Source organism: Acinonyx jubatus, chromosome D1 (genome assembly GCF_027475565.1).
Source record: "Acinonyx jubatus isolate Ajub_Pintada_27869175 chromosome D1, VMU_Ajub_asm_v1.0, whole genome shotgun sequence".
NCBI classification, from domain to species: domain Eukaryota; kingdom Metazoa; phylum Chordata; class Mammalia; order Carnivora; family Felidae; genus Acinonyx; species Acinonyx jubatus.
Window position 1 is genome coordinate 46,105,632 of NC_069390.1, and position 21,440 is coordinate 46,127,071.

The 21,440-nt window shown below is 49.9% G+C and overlaps 1 protein-coding gene across 11 annotated transcripts in view; it reads right to left on the bottom strand.

Annotated features, from left to right (window-relative positions):
* Positions 1-21,440, bottom strand: part of MICAL2 (microtubule associated monooxygenase, calponin and LIM domain containing 2) — a 228,256-nt gene that overhangs the window by 182,459 nt on the left and 24,357 nt on the right. For all 11 annotated transcript variants that reach the window (XR_008290465.1, XM_027073130.2, XM_027073127.2 and 8 more), the window contains exon 2: positions 20,142-20,209. The gene's annotated coding sequence lies outside the window, so the exon portion shown is untranslated. The remainder of the gene's footprint in view (positions 1-20,141; positions 20,210-21,440) is intronic.

Below are 21,440 nucleotides of genomic sequence, written 5' to 3' on the forward strand. Positions count from 1 at the left end.
GAACTAGAAAGGCTGACTTAGGAGAAGTCTTTGAGTCCGCATTCCAAGCCCCTTCTTCCAGAGACTGGTGTGTAATTTTTTTGGTGGATACCCTTTCTCCTTCCCCAAAAGAAAATCAAGGATTAGTTAAATCAGAGGATCCTGGATAAAAGCTCTTGTTAAAATTTTCCTTGTCAACCACTCTCCAGCTGTTGCTTTTTAGAGTTTGATACGAAATATAAATAAAACCAACTACCCAGAAATATGAAAGGTTTCTGCATTTTCTGGGAAGAAACAGGACGTGATGCTTTAGTTTCTAAGAATAGCCTTGAAGCAATTTGGTTTTTGCCAACTGGAGTCCCTTATTTGTGGTTCTGCCTATGTGACTTCATAAGTCACAAAACAACCCCCTTTCCCTGTCTCTGGCTGCTACAAATTAAAACTCAGGGGCTCCAGGGGCACATGGGTGGCTCAGTCTGTTAAGAGTCTGACTGCTGATCTCAGCTCAGGTCATGATCTCATGGTTCATGAGTTTGAGCCCTGAGGTAGGCTCTGCAATGACACCAGGAAGCCTGCTTGGGAACCTTTCTCTCCCTCTCTCTGCCCCTCATGCACATGTGCATGCGCTCTCTAAACAAACAAACAAACAAACAAACAAACAAATAAATACAAAAACCAGGGGCGCCTGGGTGGCGCAGTCGGTTAAGCGTCCGACTTCAGCCAGGTCACGATCTCGCGGTCCGTGAGTTCGAGCCCCGCGTCGGGCTCTGGGCTGATGGCTCAGAGCCTGGAGCCTGTTTCCGATTCTGTGTCTCCCTCTCTCTCTGCCCCTCCCCCATTCGTGCTCTGTCTCTCTCTGTCCCAAAAATAAATAAACGTTGAAAAAAAAAATTTCAAAAACCAAAAAACTCAGGGCTTCCGATTGCCGGTGATAGCATGAGTAATGGGCTCAGTCCAGGGCATCTAAAGGACAAGTTCAAGGTTTACACAGAGTCCCTAAGTACCTCTCAAATGAAAAAAGAAACCTTCTGGCCAAAGAGTTTCTCTAGTACACTCATATTTAAGACCTCCAGCCTTCTGTCTTCCCTGGGCCTCATCATCTGCCAAATGGCATCACAAAGGATGACCAGGTGTTGGATAAATGACAGGGTTCTATAAAAACTTGAGGGCTGGAGGGACACCAGACAGAACCTTCTAACAAAGCAGTTGTTTGGTCCAGGAGAAAAGCTCAGCCCTGAACCACACCCTCAAGGCTCACAGACAAGGTATGCTTCAAGGTAAAGACCAACCCTTGGGGTGGGGTGGGGGTGGATAAACAGGTGAAGGGGATTAAGAGGTACACACTTCCAGTTATGAAGTAAGTCACAGGGATAAAAAAAAGACAGCACAGGGAATATAGTCAGTAATACCGTAATAAGTTTGTACAGCAACAGATGGTAACTACACTTACCGTGATGCACCTTGCATAATGTATAGAGCTGTCAAATCCCTATGCTGTACACCTGAAACTAATGCATTATATATCAACTTATGTTTCAATTAAATAAATAGAAAAAATAAATCAAAACTAAAAACCAAACCCTCTTACCATTGACATTGCCAAGCTCCCCATTCAAACTTACCATCTCCTAGGTACCTGGCCAACGGACCCCCACACAGGGCCAGTTTCCATTCCAGAGGCAATGAAAGGAAGCTGTTCACCCCCACGCACTCAGGTGGTCAGAAGACAAGGAGCCCCAGCTCCGAGTGTCACACACAGAAGACCCTCAGTCACAGCCACCTGGATCCAACACCTGAGCTGAGGTGAGAGGAAGCCAGGGGAATGTCTCCCACATACACTGCATCTCTGCAGAGCCCAGGTTCACAGGTGATCACATCTTCTCACCTGGCCCAAGGAGGCCTGGCTTTCCATCTTACAAGGACTTACAACAACCATCTAGAACCAAAAGGGGCATGCCCCAGAGTTGGGAAGAGACTGAAAGGGCCCCCTTGTCCTTGCCATGTCCTTCCAACCAGGGGTCCCAGCCTTGCCCTGCTCACCTTCCCAGATGGACATCACACTGCCTCCTGGGGCGGCCTCTTGCACCCTTGCCTCCTCTGACCAGAAGAGAGCTGCAGTGGGATCAAGTCTTCTCAGTCATTCCCCAGGGAGATGGATCCTGTCTCTCCACAGGTTTCTTTCTGTTCCTTATTTTAACCCCAGAGATCACCCACAGGAAGTCAAAGCCCTTTCTTACATGCAGGCTAAACCCACACATGCAACTTTTCTTACACAGGCCATCTGAAGCCCTAATAGGAAAGGCCAATGGCAATGCATCCAAGAGACATACCGTGAAAGCCCAAACAAGTTCCCAGCCTGCCGCAAGGGTCTAGATAGTGCCCTCTGTCTACACTGCCCTGGGAGGGGAGCTCAGACTCTACCTTCTAAGCTGCCCCCTCACTGAGAGCCCAAGGCCATGTGGCTCTTGCCCTTCCAGCCCCAGCCCTCTCCTCACTCTTTTCCAACAGTGAGTTTTCTCCATTGGTCTGGCTTCAAGTGACCTCACACACTCCCATGCCTTCACCTCCATCCACTTCCTCCTGCAATCTCGGAAGCAGATCCCAGGATGACCTCCCTCCCTGCTCCAGTGAGCCAGAGACCAGTATGCTGTGTGCTGACCAGTCAGAATGCCAGGAAGAGACCTATGTGACCAGAGGCCCACGGCAGGCCAGGCTTTTTCACCAGTATTATCCTAACGAGTCCTCACAACAAGTCTGTGGGGTGGGGTGGTCCTTATCTTTCTTTCCTGTTTCTGCTCTGTAACAAGAGCCCTGGGGGCCAGGGGCCATTCCAGAACTCATCCATCTTAATTTTTGTTTTTAATTTTTTAGTGTTTATTTATTTTTGAGAGACAGAGACAAGAGTGCAAGTGGGGGAGGGGCAGGGGGAGGGAGGGAGGGAGGGAGGGAGAGAGAGAGAGAGAGAGAGAGAGAGAGAATCCGAAGCAGGCTCCAGGCTCTGAGTGGTCAGCACAGAGCCCAAAGTGAGGCTCGAACCACGAAACCATCATGACCTGAGCTGAATAAAGTCAGACGCTCAACCGACTGAGCCACCCAGGTGCCCCCATCTTGATTTTCTATAACGCAAGTGTAAGTCTGCCATATGTGCTTCCTATTGTGTGTGTACGTGTGTGTATATACATGCATGTGTGCATGAGTGTGTATATACGCAGGTGTATATATATATGTATGTGCATTGTGTATTCATGTATGCTTATATATGCATGTGTGTATATACCCACGTGTACATGTGCATGTATAAGACACATATGTATATATGTATATGCAGGTGTGTGTATATATATATGCATTATGTATGCATATACATGCATGCACATATATGCCCGTGTGCATATGTTCATGTATAATACTCATGTGTGTATATCTACATGTGTACACACATACCTATTTTAAACATTTTTCAATAAGGATTTCTAGCCAGTGCTCCACATCTCTGCTTGAACCATGAAGCCTCTCTTCAAGGACCTTTCCAGAGAAGCAAAGCCTTTGAGGGGACAGAACTCTGGCCTGGGCATGAGGAGTCTGGGCCTGCCCCTCACACCAGCCTCATGAGGACAACCAACAGCAGCATGGCTCAGCTGCTGACAGTGCCCCAGACCCTGTCCCAGATGCCTCCATCTGTGATCTCATTTGACCATCTTTGTTGGACAGAAGACAAGACAGACTGCAGAGTAACCTCCCCAGTATCCCACAGGCAGTGACCAGGGATGCCGTGAAAGGAGCCCCACTCCATCTCACTTCAAAATCCACACTCTTAGTCACCAGTCGATAGGGGCCACATAGAGCTAACACGACCAGCTTTTGCCGTAGCCACCGTATACAGGAAATGATCCAGTTCTAGAGCCTCTGAGGATCTCACAGGTGTCAACAACGGGATGTGGTTTCATCAGTTACGGTGCAACCAAATAATAAAGTATTCAACAGTTCTTTAAAAACAGTATTCATGAAGACATTTAATCCATGGGAAATGCTTGTGCCTTACTGCAGAGTGAGGAGAGCCAGATACAGTTTCAGGTACACTATAGGATTCCGACCCCATAAGGCAATATCTATAGAAGAAGAAAAACAAGCTAAACATGAACATCGTTGTGTGTGTGTGTGGGGGGGTGCACACATGGGGTGGGGGGAGACGGTCTTTCAGATTATTTTTATTTTTAGCTTCATACTTTTCTGCATTTCCCAAATTTTCTACCAAGAGCATGTACAACTTGTATAAGCCCCTCCTATACACACATTCCAAGTCCAGGAGCCTCTTTCCCTGATCAGACCATTGGTCTCAGCCACAGGAGGTGGGCTTCTGGACCGTACCTTCCTTGGGCCAGCAAGTACCTGCAGGCCTCCACCACACCAGCAGTGTACTTTTCTTCCTGAAAACAAAGGGCCAATCTGCAAGAAGCACCAGGCTAACTTGGTGAATGGGTTTACATTCCAGCCAGCAAGGGACAGGGGTGGGACAAGGCCCCAAGGCTGTATTTCCCCCCATGGCTCTGCCCTCTGGATCTCAGGTCCTTGGGTCCAGCGTGGCAGGCCCCTTCCCAAGAAGCCATGTCTTTGAGCCCATCTCAGCCTGGCCTGCAGGATGCCTTGCCCGTGAACCCACAAGAAGGAAACCTGCATACCTGCTTATGGGCCAAGAGGTGACAAAATTACGTGGATCTCAACACACACACTGGGCTCATCTTACCAACAAAAACTGAACAGTCCATTCTACGTGTGCCCCAAATCATCTTGGTGACATGCTGGGTGCCCAGGAAAACTGTCAACTCTCAATTTTGAGTTCCAGGAGGCCATCCTATTTCAGAACTGATAGTGGGGGTACTGAGAATAAGCAGATTCAGGGACAGAAAGGAGAACAGTGGATGAGGGAGCAGGGGGAAGAGAGGAATGGGGAGTCAGTGTTTAAGGGGTGCAGACTTTGAATTTGGCAAGATGAAAAAGTTCTGGAGGTGGATGGTGCGGATGTCTGCACAACCGTGTTAATGTATTCAGTGCTACTGAGCTCTACATTTAAAAATGGTTAAAATGGTAAGTTTTATGTCACATATATTTTCCGAACAAAAGTAAAAATAAAAATAAAATGCACAAAACAAAACCACCATCACCACCTAACAGTAGGAGCTGTCCAAGGCCAGAGTATGGAATTTGTGACCTAATTAACGCTGAAGTCAATTTTCTAAAATACTTTTGAATTAAAATGTAATACGCAAAAGAAATCATTGGGCTAATGAAAGAATCTTGCTGGTTTTATTTGGCTCAGTGAAATCATTTTCACCTTTTTTTTTTTTTTTGGTAGGTCATCTAGACTCTCATTCTTCCTTCCAAATCTTATTGGACTCCAGAAAGCCTATGGAAGCTCAGTCCTGACAAGTTGTAATTTTATCTCTTGTTCTGCTTCCCCCAGGTAACCACCACCAATACCCCCGCCCCCGTACGCTCAGCACCAGTGACCTCTCCTTCAACACCCGGCTCCCTGAGCCCACCATGCATTGCCCAGAGAGAATGCTCCTGCATTCTGACCGTCCCCAGGCCGTGAGGCCAGCAGACTGCAGTTCTGTGAAAGCAGGGAACATTCTTCCCAGCAGTGTACAGATTCCCTAAAAGCTCCCTGGCAACAGGTCCAGATCAGCTCAGATCAGGTGGAGATGCCATTGGGCTCGAATGAGTGGAAATAACGGCTGTGTCATGAGATGACACTCCTGTCCCTCAAAGTCAGGGCTGGGCATATTTTTCATTGGCTAACATCAACTTCAAGGACACTCAGTAAGAAGCCTTTTGAAGAGTCCTGTTGTAAGACAAAGAAGCTTCCCCATTTCAAAAAACATTAAGTCCGATATATCATAATATAGCATCCTTGGTGTTCTTAAGCATGTGGATGTAAGCAAATCCTCACCCTACCAACTCCTACTCTTCCCTTCAAGGCCCCTTCCCTCCAGACATTCTAGCTCCCTAGCCCCAAATGAGTTGGATCCCTCCCACTGCATCCTTACTTGCCTCAATTACAGCAAGTTCTGTGAATTTTTTACTTCCCTATGCCCAGTTCCTAGCACAAGACCCTCTGCACGTAGTATGTGCTAAATGAATGAATGAATATACAATCCTTGGGACCGTAAGAACTGTTGACATTAAATGAGCATCTATGAAGTCTTGGGCAAGGTGTTAAAAGCTTCCTATGTATTAAAGTTAATCACTGTAACAAACCCAGGCATTGTTAGACACTCCATTATCTCCATTTTGTAAAGAATTAGGGAAGTTAGCAAGTTGCCCGAGGTCACATGGCCACAAGTCATGAACGTGTAACATGAAGCCCCATAGTCATAGCTCAGAGCCCATATCCTTAACCACTATACCCATACTGCTCCCACACAAAGTGAACGCAGCCAAAGGTATACAAGTGCTGCCCTGCACACCACAGCAGACAGGGTCTCTGGTCTAGGCCGGGGACGCCTTTTCTTCCATCAAACTCCAAAATGCTAAGATCTGGGTAATGAGACCTTGGTGCACTGTCAGATGAGGACAGAGGTTAATCTGCCAATAAAAACTCAGCTGGGAGGTAATTTTCAGGCTTTGGTGGGTATGGCCGAGACAGGCTAGCTGATTGCCACACGCATTGCTCCTTCCTCCTGAGCCCTTCCTTGTAGCTGTGAACCCACGCAACCAGCTCTAGGTAATCGGACTATGGGCAGAAGTGATATATACAACTTCCGGGCATGCGCCATAAGAACCTCCCATGGTGACTGTCCATGTCCTTTTCACTTCTGCCAGAGCACAGCAGCTTTGGAAACCACAGGTGGGAGATGGCAAAGCCAGGAGAAGGAAAGAGCCAGATTCCCTGGGTGCCCTGGGAGGAAAGCCCTCTGTGACGAGGAACATTTGGCCTTCACATACATGAGAAATAAACTGCAAGTATATGAAGTCACTGAGAACTGAGGGTTTATCTGTTAGGTGGGAAACGTCCCCTTAAGTAATACAGGAGGTAAACCAGAGTGTGGTAGGTACGTCAGGTTTGGCCTGTGTCAGAAAGCTTTCCTTCCCAGTAAGAATGCTGGTCACGTGGGGCGCCTGGGTGGCTCGGTCAGCTAAGCGTCTGACTTTGGCTCAGGTCACGATCTCATGGTTCGTGGGTCCAAGCCCTGCGTCGGGCCCTGTGCTGACAGCTCAGAGCCTGGAGCCTGCTTCAGATTCTGTGTCCCTCTCTCTGTCCACCCCACCCCTGCTAATGCTCTGTCTCTGTCTTTCAAAACTGAATAAACATTAAGAAAAGAAAAAAAAAGAATGTTGGTCACATGAATGAGCATCTCTCTCACTACCACCATCGTTGTGGTCAACTTCCAAAACAACCAGATCAGCCATTTTATATCGTACCTTCCACTAGGTCCTCAATATCCTAAAAAGGTTGCTTGACCCTCAGAATACGCCTGCCCACCTCTCTATTTAAGCACTCCCGTCCCATATATATATTCTGGGTTGAAAATCCACATCCTTTCTCTACGTGAGAATAATAGAGGAGAACAGGACAGATAAGCTAGTCATTTCCTTGGTTTCAGTGCCTGCCCCCGTGTCCCCGGCCCTGAGTCCCCAGAAGCGATGTGCTATGGTGGAAACCGAATGGACTCTAGCTCACTGAGCACTCTACCGAACAAGTCATAAACAGAGCGTCTCTGTGAAACGTAAACGAGGTGCCTCATAGTGAGCTCTCACGGATGTGCTAAGTGTCATTTCCAGCACCTGCAGGGGAACGACTCCCACCACCTCAAAGCTCAAGGCAGCCCAAGCCAAACTAAGGTAGAAATTGGTGCATTTTCATACAAATGGAAAGGGTAGCTCATTCCCGTTCATCTAACTTAGGCTGGGATGGGAGAGCTAAACGTGTATTTTCCACTGAGCTGGTTTCTAGCACGCCCTTAAGGTCACTCCCCGTGGTGAACCTTTGTATCTGGATCACATTACATCTCCTGACTTGCTGAAATTAGGTCTCAGGAACTTGGACTCCAGTAATTGGTCCGGAGGACAGAGGGGGATGCTGAGGAGGAGACGGAAGCCATAGCAAAGCGAACATGAAAAGGATTTCTCAACAATGCCTGTTCGCTCCACACACAGCTCCCCAGCCAGGAGCCTGGGACGACCACAGAGCAGTCCCCGCCCTGAGAAGCTCACAGCCCAGCAGTGTCTCACGGAGCCTGTCTTCCAAAGGCCCCAGATCTTAAAGAGTTGTGCCAAGTTAATGCATTTGTCAACCGCCTGCCCGCCCACCCAGCAAAAAATTTGTTCTTCATTGCCTGACAAAAGTTGTTGGGTTTTTTGTTCTTGTGTGAATTTATCAACATGAAGTCAGTCTCAAAAATGTGCGCAGGGGCGCCTGGGTGGCTCAGTCGGTTAAACGGCCGACTTCGGCTCAGGTCATGATCTCGCGGTCTGCGGGTTCAGGCCCCGCGTCGGGCTCTGTGCTGACAGCTCAGAGCCTGGAGCCTGTTTCAGATTCTGTGTCTCCCTCTCTCTGACCCTCCCCTGTTCATGCTCTGTCTCTCCCTGTCTCAAAAATAAATAAAACATTAAAAAAAAATGTGCACAAACTCCATCATAGTTAGGTCTATACTGCCTTTGCCTGAGAAAACAAAATGGCACTCTCCGTCCTTCCCACCCAGCCTGGCTTCCCCGGCCATGTCCACTCCCTCACCTCCACCTCCCCTTTCATCCACTGCAGTCTGCTTCCCACCCATGCACACAGTCCGGGCCTGGCCTCACACCCAAGGTTGCCACACCAACTCCACCATCCCATCTGGGACCCTACCTTGTTCACTGCCTCTCCCATTTTCAGTCTTTGCAGGCTCCTCTCTCTCTCAATGCCCCTGAGATTTTGCTGTGTCCCAAGATTTTAATCTTCACTCTCCTCTCGCCCTCAAGGACCTTAGACACTCCTATAGTTCAACCAATATCTATGTCCTTACGACCCAACAAGCTATCCCTCCATGGGATCTCCAGGCCCGTAAGCCAACTGCCAAATACCCACTTCCTCAATGACTCCCATACAGAGACCTCACATGTGGTCAGTTGACCTCCCGTCACTCCCCTGCACCCCCAACCTCAGCGAACAGCACCATCTGCATCCAGACCCCCGAGTCACACTGTCAGAGTCCCCTCCTTGCCCCAGTCCCTCACCTCCTGAGCGGCCCATCACCCAGTCCTGCCTCAGCAGCCCCATCCACTACCACCCTCCTTCCTCTCTGCTCTCACCTGAGCCCTCAAAACCTCCTCAAGCTGTTCCTGCTTCCTGATCACCCCCGTCCAACCCATCAGCCTATTTCTCAAGCTGCCACCAAAGACACCTTTACATCAAAAACGCACATTTGCTCAGGATCTGTTCCTCTTTCATCCTTCAGCAGCAGCCCCCCACCCCCCAACAATCTTCAGGGCCAACTCTGAACATCCTAGCAGAGCAAAACAGAAACCACCTTTGTGACTCACCTCTTGCCTGCCCTTGGCCTGCCCCCCAATGCTTCCCCTTCCCTGTACTCTTGGCTTACTGAGCCACCCGCAGTCCCTAGTAAGCCAGGCTCTTCCACAACTCCCTGCCTGTGCCTTAGCTAGTACTGTGTCTCTAACATGCCCATGCACATTCTTTTTTATCTGGTGAAAACCTGGGGGGCTCTAGAGCTGAAACACCAAAGCTAGCACAGTACCAGGGGTCCTAGTTTGGACCCTGGAGTCAGGCAGACTTATTAGAAACACGACACACCATTTACTAGCTGTGTGTGCCTGGATGAGTTACCAAACCTCTTTGAACCTCAGTTTCCCCATCCATAAAATGGGGATAATAATAGTCTTGACCCCACTGGGCTACGTGAGGATGAAACACAATGATGCCTCGCTAGGCAGCGTTCTAGGCTGCACTGTTCTCCTTTGAAGTCTTGCTCGGACCTCCACTCACCCCCTTCCCCACACCTTACCCTGTGGAGGTTCTGATGATCGTTCCACACATCCTATTGCGTGGATCCACTTACAGGTCTGCCTGCCTTATTGGACTGTGAGCTCTCGAGCCTGGGATTTGTGCCTCTAGCAATGGTAGGTGCCCAGTGACCACTGCTTATGGGTAAAACCCAAGCATGAGTGGCTACAAAACCCAGGCTATGTGGCGGCTCGAAGTGTGACTGCTCTATCTTACCGCCACCAGGATTACCGCAGGGGCCTCCCACCCAGTCTCTACTTCTCAGCCAGAACCGCCCCCACCCTGTTCCCAAAGCCCTCAGGGCTCCCTACACCCCTCTGTGTAAACCCCCTTGATGGGCTCACCAGGCCTCCAGTGCAGCCCCTATTTCCTTGTTAGGCTCGATTCCCAAAGGTATTAGCGCTCTGCTGTGGCTGCGTCAGACAGGTGGGCCCCTGAAGTGCTCCACATCCAGCCTCCGCCCTCCTCCTCCCAGCCCTGCTCCAATCTTACCCATCCTCTAGAGTGGGGGCATGCCCCACGATGCTAACTGAAGACTTACTGTGCCCTGTCTCCCAAAGGAACTGCACAGTCCACTCAGGGGATCACATTTCAATAATAATTATGGCTAATGGCTGCCGTGATACCCAGCGGTGTGGACACACAGGATGGAGTGACGGGCGGCCTGAAGAAAAGCTCAGAGAAGTGGCACCAGAGGCACGGAAGCTTCCCGGCCCCTTACTGACCTTTCTTTCCTATGCATTCTTTTCCTCCTGGAGTCCACACCAGAGGCCACCCAACCTGGCTCTACCATCAATTCACCAGGGAGGGTCTCAAAATACAGCTGCCTGGCCCCACTCCCAAACAGAATCTATGTAGTCTGATGGCCAAGGTGGGGGGAGGAGGGGAATGCTTTTGACTCCCCAGGGAGTTCTGTGGCCCAGCCAGGTCTGGGAATCACTACCCACATAGAGTTCTGCTCGTTCCATTCACTGAGAACCTGCTTTAGCTGGGGCATCGCCAGGCACTGTGGAGAGCAGGTGGACAAGTTCCGGGCAGGGGTGGGGGCAGGGGGAGACAAGCAGTCATAACACAGGGATCGTACACAGGGCAGAGACCAGACTATCTGGCACTTCATTTAGCCTTGAACCCCAACACATTTTTTGTGCATTAATCTTGTCTGGGTGGCTCATGTATAAACTTCTTAAGGAAAAGGCCACTGTCCTTTGTCTGGTTCCCTGCATTTCCCAGAGTACCCAGCTCAGTTCTGGGTACACAACTGGCATTCAATCGGTGTCAAAGATTCAAACAATTCGACTTTTTATATTATGCCCCTATTTGACGAATTCAGCCATTAACGAGCCATCTACTCATTTTTACCTTTGTCATTTCGGTGCCGGTGAAGTGCCCACTCCTGGTAGGTAGGCACTACACATTTGTTGAATAAATGAACCTCTAGCAGTCAACGATCTGTTTCAGGAGGGACAGAACAGCTTATGCTATAACACCTTTAGAGTTAGCTTTTGAAAGGCTCCCAAATTTTTTTCATTTGAATTATAGACCTTGAATTTCAGAATCAATTTCCTGATATGTAATTATACTGCTTTGTTGTTAATACTGTCATGAATGTTATTAGCAATGTAAATAACACCTCCCTGGACCTTGGCAGTCGGCCAGCCTCCGTGTGGCTATGCCCAGGGCAGGGGCACAGGACATGATTGCCCACTCCTCCCATTAAGCCTTCCACCCAGCTAGCAGACCAGCCGGCCACACCCCTGACCCCAGTCTCCACACAGGGGCCTGTAAACTGCATTCAGCCTTTATAAGCAGGTGTGTGCACCTGCAGGGCTGGGTAAGCCCTGCCTGAGTCAGAAAAGCCCAATGGGCTGTTCAAAGCCTACAGACATGTCAACGCACTTGAGAAGCCAGGATCTGTGATTTCAGTGTGAAATCCCCTGTGCTGTAGACAAGCCACACGACCAAACAGGGACACTCAGCAGGAGGTTCTTGGGAGGCCCCAGCACGGGACATTCCACCAAGCGGGAGTGGGCTGGGCAAGCTGGGGTGACCAGCAGAATGGACAGACTGCTTTCCTTGGGGCCAGCATTTCCAGTGGTAATGCTGTTGTCATTGTGGTTTGTTTATTTGTTCTACACCCTAAAAACAAGACTTGGTCTTGAGTGGGGACACTTCTGGATGTGGCTTAAAGATCATCTGGCCCTCCCTCTAGGTTCAGTCTAGGGATGGAAGATCTGTGATGCCCTTTGCACCAAGGACCAAAGGGGTTTTCCCTGGAGGGCATGCTCCTTCGTGGAAAGCACTCTGGCAGCCCAGTCTGAGAGCTGTTCCCTTCCTTTTCGCTTCTGCTGGAAAGCAGAAGGATTTATTTGCTGCCTACTTATTTATCCATACCTTCCCCACAGACACAGATGACCATGTGCCAGGAAAATGAACACAGCTGCAAAGTTCTCAGATGTGACCTCGGAGGAGTGAATGGGCCAGAGGCAGAGCAAGAAAGCTCTGAGAAAGTTTCTCTCTACTCCAGCAGGACCCACCCAAGGGGGTTCTCTGTCCAAGTCAAATACACTGTTATCAGAGAGCAGTTTAGATGTCTGAGCAGAGAAAGAGAGAGAGAGAGAGAGAGAGAGAGTTTGGTCCATTTCCTCATTTGTGCAGAGGAACTGAGGCCTCCTGGGAACTATTTTCCCAAAAGTTCTATAAAGCCAATGAAGTTTCCAGATAGTAAATACAGAAAGGTCTCTCTGATAAGACAGGGCAGAACGAGTCCCTAAAAGACACTAAACTGCTGAACTGACCTCTGAGATTTTTTTTAATGTTTATTTATTTATTTTGAGAGAGAGGGAGAGAGAAAGAGAGAAAGAGAGAAGGAAAGAGAGAGAGAGAGAGAGAGAGACAGAGAGAATGCACACATGCCAGCTGGGGAGGGGCAGAGAGAGAAGGAGACTGAGAATCCCAAGCAGGCTCCACACTGTCAGCATAGAGCGTGATGCAGGGTTTGAACTCCCCAACCATGAGATCATGACCTGAGCCAAAATCAAGAGTCAGATGCTTAAGTGACTGAGCCACTCAGGTGCGCCTGAGATTATTGGCTTGACAGGTTATTCCACACCACTGGCACATGACCACGAGGCTGGCACAGAGAGCAATGTGGGCCTGTGTGGAAGGGCACCATGGCTCTGAGGACACGGACGCCCGGCTCTCCCAGCGAACACACAAAGGCCATGGTCTGTGAGCTCAGAGATGCTGGGATTAGCGCTCCAGGACCAGAGACTACCTGACCCCTGCCCCTCACTGCCCCACAGCCCAACAGACATCAGTGCAGGGAGAAGATCACGGGTGGGACCATGCTGCTGATTTTTCTGTGGAGGTTAGGGAGACAGTGTCCTACCATCCCAACATAAGAAAGCTGGGTTGGCTCAACAAAGATATTGGACTCCTCTCTTGGTGTCTGGGCTCATGTTCTGACAAACACATTCGCTAAAATAAGCAGCAGCTGTCTCAGAAAGCAATTTCTCTTTCTTCACACACAAAAAACACAAAACCCAGGAGCTACAGAAGACACCGATGCAGGCGTGAAGCCCTCGACTCCACATTGCTCTCTGGTTTTTCACATGAAGGACAAGTGAGGCTCAAAGCTCTGTTTCCAAAACGGATTTCCTGGGACAGACCTCCACAAGGATTCATCCATGAAGAGAGAGACCAGGGCTCCCGCAGGACTCACTCACACACTCTCTCTCTCTCTCTCTCTCTCTCTCTCTCCCTGTGACTCCTCCCACTCTAAAGAGCTGATATTTTTAAAGATTCTTGCTCTCTCTCTCATGGCAAATCATCTGCTTCCCGGATCCTTTTGCCTTGTAAATATCATCTTCAAAACCAGCGATATATTTTCATTGGTCTTTATTTTTGAGTAGCCTTCTCACCCCAGCCCCCAGCTCCTGCAGAAAGATTGTGTGGCCCCGTCTGGAATGCAAAGCAGTCCCTGGAGAGACAGTCTGCGCATGAGCTCACAAGGGTGTTTGTTATCAGCTTATTTGGCAAGAGGAATCTGAGACATTTTACACATGAACTGTCAGTGTGGCTGGTCCCACTCTGATGCCTTCGCCCTATCAATAAACACCTCCACTGGTGCGTGACATACAAGAGGTAAAAAATGGACACAGACAGTCTGAAAACAAGCCTCGTGCACGTGTCTACAGGGAAAGGTACTTCAGGTGCCTGGAGAATTCATATCTGGAGAACCTTCGCTGGTCCCTACTGAGGTTTCTTTCAACGACTCTTACAGAGTTAGCAAGTGTTTCACAAAAGCCCTTAACCTTCTGGTGCCAACCACGCCCCCTCCTCCCCCAGCTTATCTCTCAGTTAAATGTCCCACCCCTTCCACCCTCAGCGAAGAAGAAAACTCTTCCTTACTTGTGAGTCCTGCATCAAGCCCTTCCATACCACCACACCTTTTTCTTGGAAGGCTGGTAATCTCCTAGTAATCTCCTATTCATCCTTCAATTCCCAAGTCCCCCAGCTTGTGCTCAGTGCAGGTACTCTGTGTGAGGCTCTCTTCTCAGTGCTTCAAGAACACTTGATGTGTCTATGACAACAGTTAGAATGGCGGCTGTAACTTCGTATGCACCCGTCCTGCTCTCAGGCCAAGGCACAAGCTCCTGGGAATAAAGGGACTAGGGCTTACTCACCCCTGCATCCCCACAACCCAGCCCAGGACCTGGCATTCAGAAGCCGCATAATAAATGTTGGTCGCCCCAATCAACGCCCAGCCCATTTAGCCCCAGCCCTCCCCTCTCGGTGCTAACAGAGAGGCCACTTGAGATGTGGAACGAGAACAGGTGGCGGGGTCAGCCTCTGAGCCCTGGCCCCTGTGAGTTCATTAGCCTGTGTCTGCCTCAGTTTCCTTCTCAGTACAACCAGTAAGTACGGCCACCTCTCAGAGGGCTGCCGAGGGGAACAGACAAGGTAACACACACAACGTTATGCCCACTCGTGTCGTGGAGCTCAGTAGGAAACGTGAAAGCAAGTGGGGTCCTACTTTAAAAAAGTGAATGGCTTCCACGCCGGTTCATGGGCCATTAACACGGTGATAAGGTGGCCAGCCTGCCACCCAAAGTGGCCTCTCTGAGTAAGAGACAGGGCAGGCTGCACACTCAGTCCACACCCTTAGCTTCAGATTCTCAGGACGAGACCTGCTTAGCAACAAATGTGATTTGCGTCTGAGTGGCAAACCCACAAGAGGCCACTCCTGCAGAGGCTGGCAGATCCGAGCCTTCGTTTCCGGTCTTAAATTAACCTTTCACCCCAAGACACGCCATAAAACAGAATAATGCTGGCTCAACAGTGGTAAGTCACTAAGTATAAGCCAAACAGCCCGCACATGAGAAGGAGCCTCCACCTTCCCGAGCGGTTGCACCCAGGTTTTATTAGGCCCCCAATAAACAATGAGGTGGCAGCAGTGGGGCCCCGCTCACACCTTAGACAATCAAGCGCAGGGTCAAAGAGAGAAGTGGAAAGTGTGGTGGCTGGAACCATGTGAGGAGGCAGCAGGGCGCTGGGGGGAAAGCCACTTCATATGATGTTGTTTTTTTAAATGTTTATTTATTTTGGAGAGAGAGAAACAGGGAGCAAGCAGGGGAGAGGCAGAGAGGGAGACACAGAATCCAAAACAGGCTCCAGGCTCTCAGCTGTTAGCACAGAGCCTGACGCGGGGCTCGAACCCACCAACCGTGAGATCGTGACCTGAGCCAGTCTGACGCTTAACCGACTGAGCCACCCAGGTGCCCCTCATATGATGTTTTTGATTCCCAAAGTTGGGAATCGGGAGACCTGGCCTTCATCTCCATTCTCCCACTAGCTTGCTTTCTGGGTCTTGGTAAGTTCTCTCCCTGGGCCTCAATTTCTTTACCCATACAACAGAAGAATTCGATTCCATGTTCTATAGGTTCTTCCCAGCTTTAACATACTAAGATCATAAATCTTAGAGGCAACCCCACCTTTCTCAGCCCTTCCCCTTTCTATGCTAGTTATCCATCTGAGACATCTCTTAGCTCCCACTGAGCAGGCTTCTACCAACACTAGAACTTTACTGCTCCAGAGTGTCTGGTCAGTCCTGAGCACAGAGCCTGGCTGGCTGAGAAGAGGAGAGGCTTGAGGCCATATTCTTAAGGACTCATCTGCTCTCTCTGGTCAAACAACTCAACTCCAGGTAACTTGTGGCACTCAGAGCTTGGCTATCCCAACAACCCCTGGTCATCTGGGCTGGCTTCTTTCCACTCAAAGATTTTTCTCACTCCCTTCTAATACCACCTCCACCTCCTAGGTTCCCAACTCTCTATCAAAACATTAGACTTTCCCCAAGGTGCTTGGCAAGAGACTAGGGCAGCAATAGGCTGTTCTTATCTGTACTCTGGTATGTCCCAGGGTAGGGTAGGGGAGAGGCTATGAAGGCCAGGAGAAAAGTGTCTACAGAAGCAATCTCCAGCCACATTAGGAGGAGGTGACTTGGAGAAGGTGACAGAGCTAATCACAAGGACAGAGAGAGCACTGAAAAATCACAGAATTCCAGGAAGCTCCTTAAGATGCTACCCAACCCTCAATGCCTCCCTTATCTCCTTAATAAGTCTGGGGACAGGTGAAGTTCTGAGTGGCCCAACGCCATGCAGCTAAGCTGTGGACAATCAATACTAGAACGTGGGTCTTGGCCTCAGCCCACTCTTTTTTCCACTCTACTCCGTTGACCTCAAGACCTAGTTAGGGTACTCTAATGAGGCCAGTTGGATCCCCTACAGACTCTAAGAAACATGACCCAAGTGCCACTTAGGGGAAGAGCAGGCCCAGAAGATATTTTGATAACTGTCTCCCTGACCCCCCGTGCATTCCTTCCCAGGCTGACACGGTTTAGTTGTTCTTTCTCCAGCCCTTGCCACAAAATCTTGAGGAGCTTAGAGGTCAGTGAGAAGGGAGGGGTGAGCCCTCCTGTCTTACAGAAACCTGAATATCTAAGACGATCACAAGGTTCCCTCTTCCTCGGTCTAAAGGAGGTCAGTGGGGAAAAGTGGCAGATGGAATTAACCCACTGGAAACCTGGCCTGATTAGGTCAAGACAGTCATTGTGAGCAATTAGATGGATCATCTGAATGTTTATTACAATGCTAGGATCTGCCTCTGCCAAGGACCTTTCAAAGACCCGTGTTGGACAGCTCACCTCAACGTCAGGAGGAGGAAGCTCAGAGTAAAAGATTCAAGGAATTAATTATTCAGTGTGCATGACCCAGTTCCTGGAGGTGAGGCTGAGTGAGAAGAGAACTCACCCGCTCCTTATCATGGCAAGAAATGCAAATACTTCACCGGGTAGTGTTCCCTTTGCTGCCCAAGAGGATCCGTTTATGGTGGAGAGTGCCTCCCGTCTGCCTCCCCAAAAGAGCCAAAGTTCATTCATTCAACAAATAGTTACTGGGCTCCTCTGAAGTCCTATGCCCTCCAAGGATTTACATATGGCTGGAGCTTAGCAGCTTCGAAAGATCATGGAATTTATAAACAGGAGGCCCGGGCAGTATCCCAGCTCAGACCTTAGGTGGCTATACTACCCTGGGCAGGGTAGAAATTTAAGTTAACTTTCTCATCTGCAAAATGGGAATGAATCCTCCTGCCTTATTATGAAGGTGAAATTGATCTTTTTAAAATGGAAAGTGCAAGTAAACCTGAGGTGTAAACAATAATGAGAGAAGCCACATGCTTTTCCTGCCCTAGAGAAGCTTCTGACCTGGCCATGTTTGGAAAATAACCCGAGGTACCTCTGTGGCAAACCTCACATTTCCTGTAATTTGGGCAAAGGTTATGTTTCAATCTGCCAAGCAGAGATGGAGCCTGTGGTCAGTCCCAGTCTCCAGTCGGTATGCCCCAGAGGTGCAAGAAGGGGCAGAGTATAAACAGAGGACCCAGGACCTGCCTGGCCCTGTATCTGGCCTGGGTAAACGAAAGACCCAGGAAAGCCCTATGACTGAGAGCGGGGGAAAGGCCACCTGGAAGTGTGGTCAGTCAGAAACAAAACTTCATCTGGGCACAACAGGAATGAGTCAGCATACACATCCCTCCCCGTATACATTTCAGACAATGATGGAACTCACTGCCCATTGCCCAACCCTTCTCTGGGGACACACTCTATATTCTGTTTCTCTAGGAAAGAGGCAGAATTCTCAGGCCACAGCAGACAGTCTTCTCAGGAACTCTTTGCCAGGACACTAAGAATCGGAACTCCTGCAGTAGCTTTTCCCAGGTCCAGCCAACCCCTTCCTGGTCTGTTGTTCAGGATGTCACCTCCCATAGCTCCTCGGTGCCCCCCAGGCCAGCCTCTAAATGCCCAGACCTGGCTGCCTGCTGCCCCTCCCCCACCCTGCTCCAGCCTTGGGTTGGGCAATGATGCTCTCTGATCCCCTCCTCCCCCCCCTCCACCAGGACCCACCCCAGTCTCACACCTCCAGGGAAGCCCCTAGAGGCAGGGCCAGTTCTATTCTTCCCTATGTTCCCTCTAACTCAGGGCATTCTAGAAGTCCTTCACTATCCTGGAACTGCAGAACGATGGTCCCAAAATGTTCTCTGGTGTCTACGTAAGGAAGGGAGGCCGAGGAGGAAAGGGGAGGAGAGGAAAGATGCCAGACTGGAAGTCCAGGGCCCACGTTCCAATTCTCCATTTGGCACCAGTTAGGTAGGTAACTTTGAGAAAGTATCTTCAGGCCAGGCTTCAGTGTCCCTATCTGGTAATGAGGTGTTTGTGCTAAATAAGCTCTTGGGTTCTCTCTAATTATAAAATTCAGTATTACAGAAACCAGACTAGCCTGGCCATAGGAGACAAGTGTCCTGGTTCTTATGTGCTGCAGCCGGGGCGGGGGCAAGTTAGCTGACTGCCCAGACCTCTGTCTCCAGGTCTATAAAATAAGTGAGGCTGATTGGACCACTCCTCCCAGGGAGTGAGGTTCCCACCAGACACTGCGGTAGAGCTTCATGAGCCACAAAGCCCTGAAGAAATCTTGGGGTTTGAATCCCTTGAGTCAACAAACAGCTGCCGACGCCCTGCCACGTGCCCAATACTGGGCCTCCAGGATGGCACTGCCTGGCTCGGACAGGAAGGTTGGAGGATGGGTCGTTGCTCTCAAGGTTCCCACAGCTAGGGAGTGAGGCAAACAAGTGAGCAAACCTTAACTCGGCCGGTCATGCACCTGCAGTCTCAACAAAGCACTATGGGAGTGGAGAGGAGGAGGCGCCAACTTTGCCTGGAGAAGGGAGGGAAGCTTCTAGAAGGAATGGCATGTCCCAGATGTGGACGTCTATTCCAGGAGTTGTGGGACTGAAGCCAGGGCAAAGGAGAGAGGCAGAAAATGAGGCTGAGGTCTAACAGGAGGGGGCCTTGAAGGCCACCAGGGCAGTGATGTTCAGATTGTCTTCTGGGAGGTTCTGGCAGCGCGTAGAGACAGAGCAGGGGAACAGAGCAGAGCTGGGGAGAGCAGTGGGGGCTCCCAAGACAGTTCCTGAGGGTGACTATGCCAATCAGTCATTTTGATTCCTGCCCACACCAAGCCTCCCAGGCCCCCAAGCCTGCCTCCGTGGACTTGCCAAATCTACAGAAAGAGGTAAACAGGTCTGTTCTCCTAAGAAGGGAAGCCAAGCAGAGGAAGATGCCGCAATCACATTTTCAAATCTTGGACAAGTGGTGGAGTGCTGTGCAGTCACTCCCTGCAGGAGCTGCCCAGCCAGATTCTTGCCTTGGCACACATCTGGGCCAGCAGGAGATGGAAACGCCATCAGAACTGGGACTGGAGTTGGGACATTTGAGCTGCTGCTCTAAGGGGAGAAGGGGCAGAGTGTCCCCCTGCCCAAAGACCACTGACTTAGGTCCCAGCCACATCTCAGTCTCAAGCCCCGCCTCCCTCCCTCCTCTGACAGCATGGAGGGCCGTGCAACAGTGGGGTGGTTGTCGGGCAAAGACAGAGACGGGGGGGAGGGGGGGGCAGGGTGTGGGAACGGAGGCCTTCACCAACCAGTGCTTCTCCAAACCGGATCACAATTCACTTGGGTTTAAAGAAAGAGCGCAGGCGCCCTTACACCTTTCTGAAGCCTGATGCCAGCTCCCCAAGGTCAACCTGATGGTAGAAAAGAGACTTACTTGATCCTTAGGCATCGCAGTGACTAAAGTCATCTTGCAGGAAGAGCCACGCACAGGTTGCCATGTTCCTTTAAAAACAAGAGCCCAGCAATCAATGTCAGTTACGTTATCTTACATTACAGCCTCATATCTTCTCCCTGCTAAGAGGTCCCCCAGGTTGTGTACTTTGCCCTGTAGTAACACTACCCAACTAGAGGAAATGCACAGAGGATTTCTCTCTGTGCTCCAAGTTTTGCACATGAATAAAGGAATTGCAAGGTGGTTAAACAAATTCCATTGTGTCCACTGTCTGCGCACCCTAAGGGTTTATCACATCTCTACCTGAAGCCTTGCAGAGAAAGTAAGATGGTAAAGATTACTTTAGTAGAAACAGAAAGTGCCAGAATTTCTAAGCTGAAGACACACTGAAAGTAAGTCAAGCTGGTGTAAAAACTTGGTAATAAGTCACCAGCGTGAAATCTGTCACATTTCCCAAGGTGGAAAGGATCCAAAACACTACATAAACTAGGAAGTTATGAAAGTGGACCATCTGATCATGGCTGAGTTTCCTAAACAATTATCTTGGCTTCCGATGACCACCCAAATGGTTTGGTCACATCCTACCGCTTCTGCAGAAAATACCTCTACACCTGTTTGGAAATGGAGCCCAGAGTTAGAAAACAGTTCTAAGGATTTACTTTGACAACTCCAAATTCCTGAGAGGTAGCCTCAAAAGTTAAGATGAGAAGTTTGAGATGTGCCAGAGGCAACACACATACTCCAGAGACAGAGGCACACTTCGCTCAACAGGGCTGTGGACCTCCTTGCCCCCATAATCACACATGTGTTCTCTCTATGCACAATGAACTGTGTTAAGCACCTGGGACTCGAGCTCACTTTCGGGAATTCTCAGACTGTGAACGGGAAAGTAGCTACTATGTACTGAGCACTGGCCATGCATTGAACGCACACTGTTCGACTAGACGTGATCCGTCTCCGTAGCTCCTCACAGACAGGAAGACAGGTCTGGAGAGCAGAAGGCCCCTGCCACGGCTCTGTGGCACAGTTGCATTTAAGACCAGGGCAGGCTGACCCTCTGCTCGTGGTCTTTCCCACCACACCGAGGTGAGAGGGGTCCTAGGACGGCCGTGGTGAGCTCCCAGGGCAGCCACTTGGGCAGAGGCCACAACCATGCCCATCGTGATCATCGTTATCAAGCCACACCTCTCGGGCTGTCTGGAATGTGGTGGCTGGCAAACAGGCCAGCCTGCCTCACCCACATTCTATCAGCCTGAGCTGTAGGCTCAGAGAGGCCAGAGG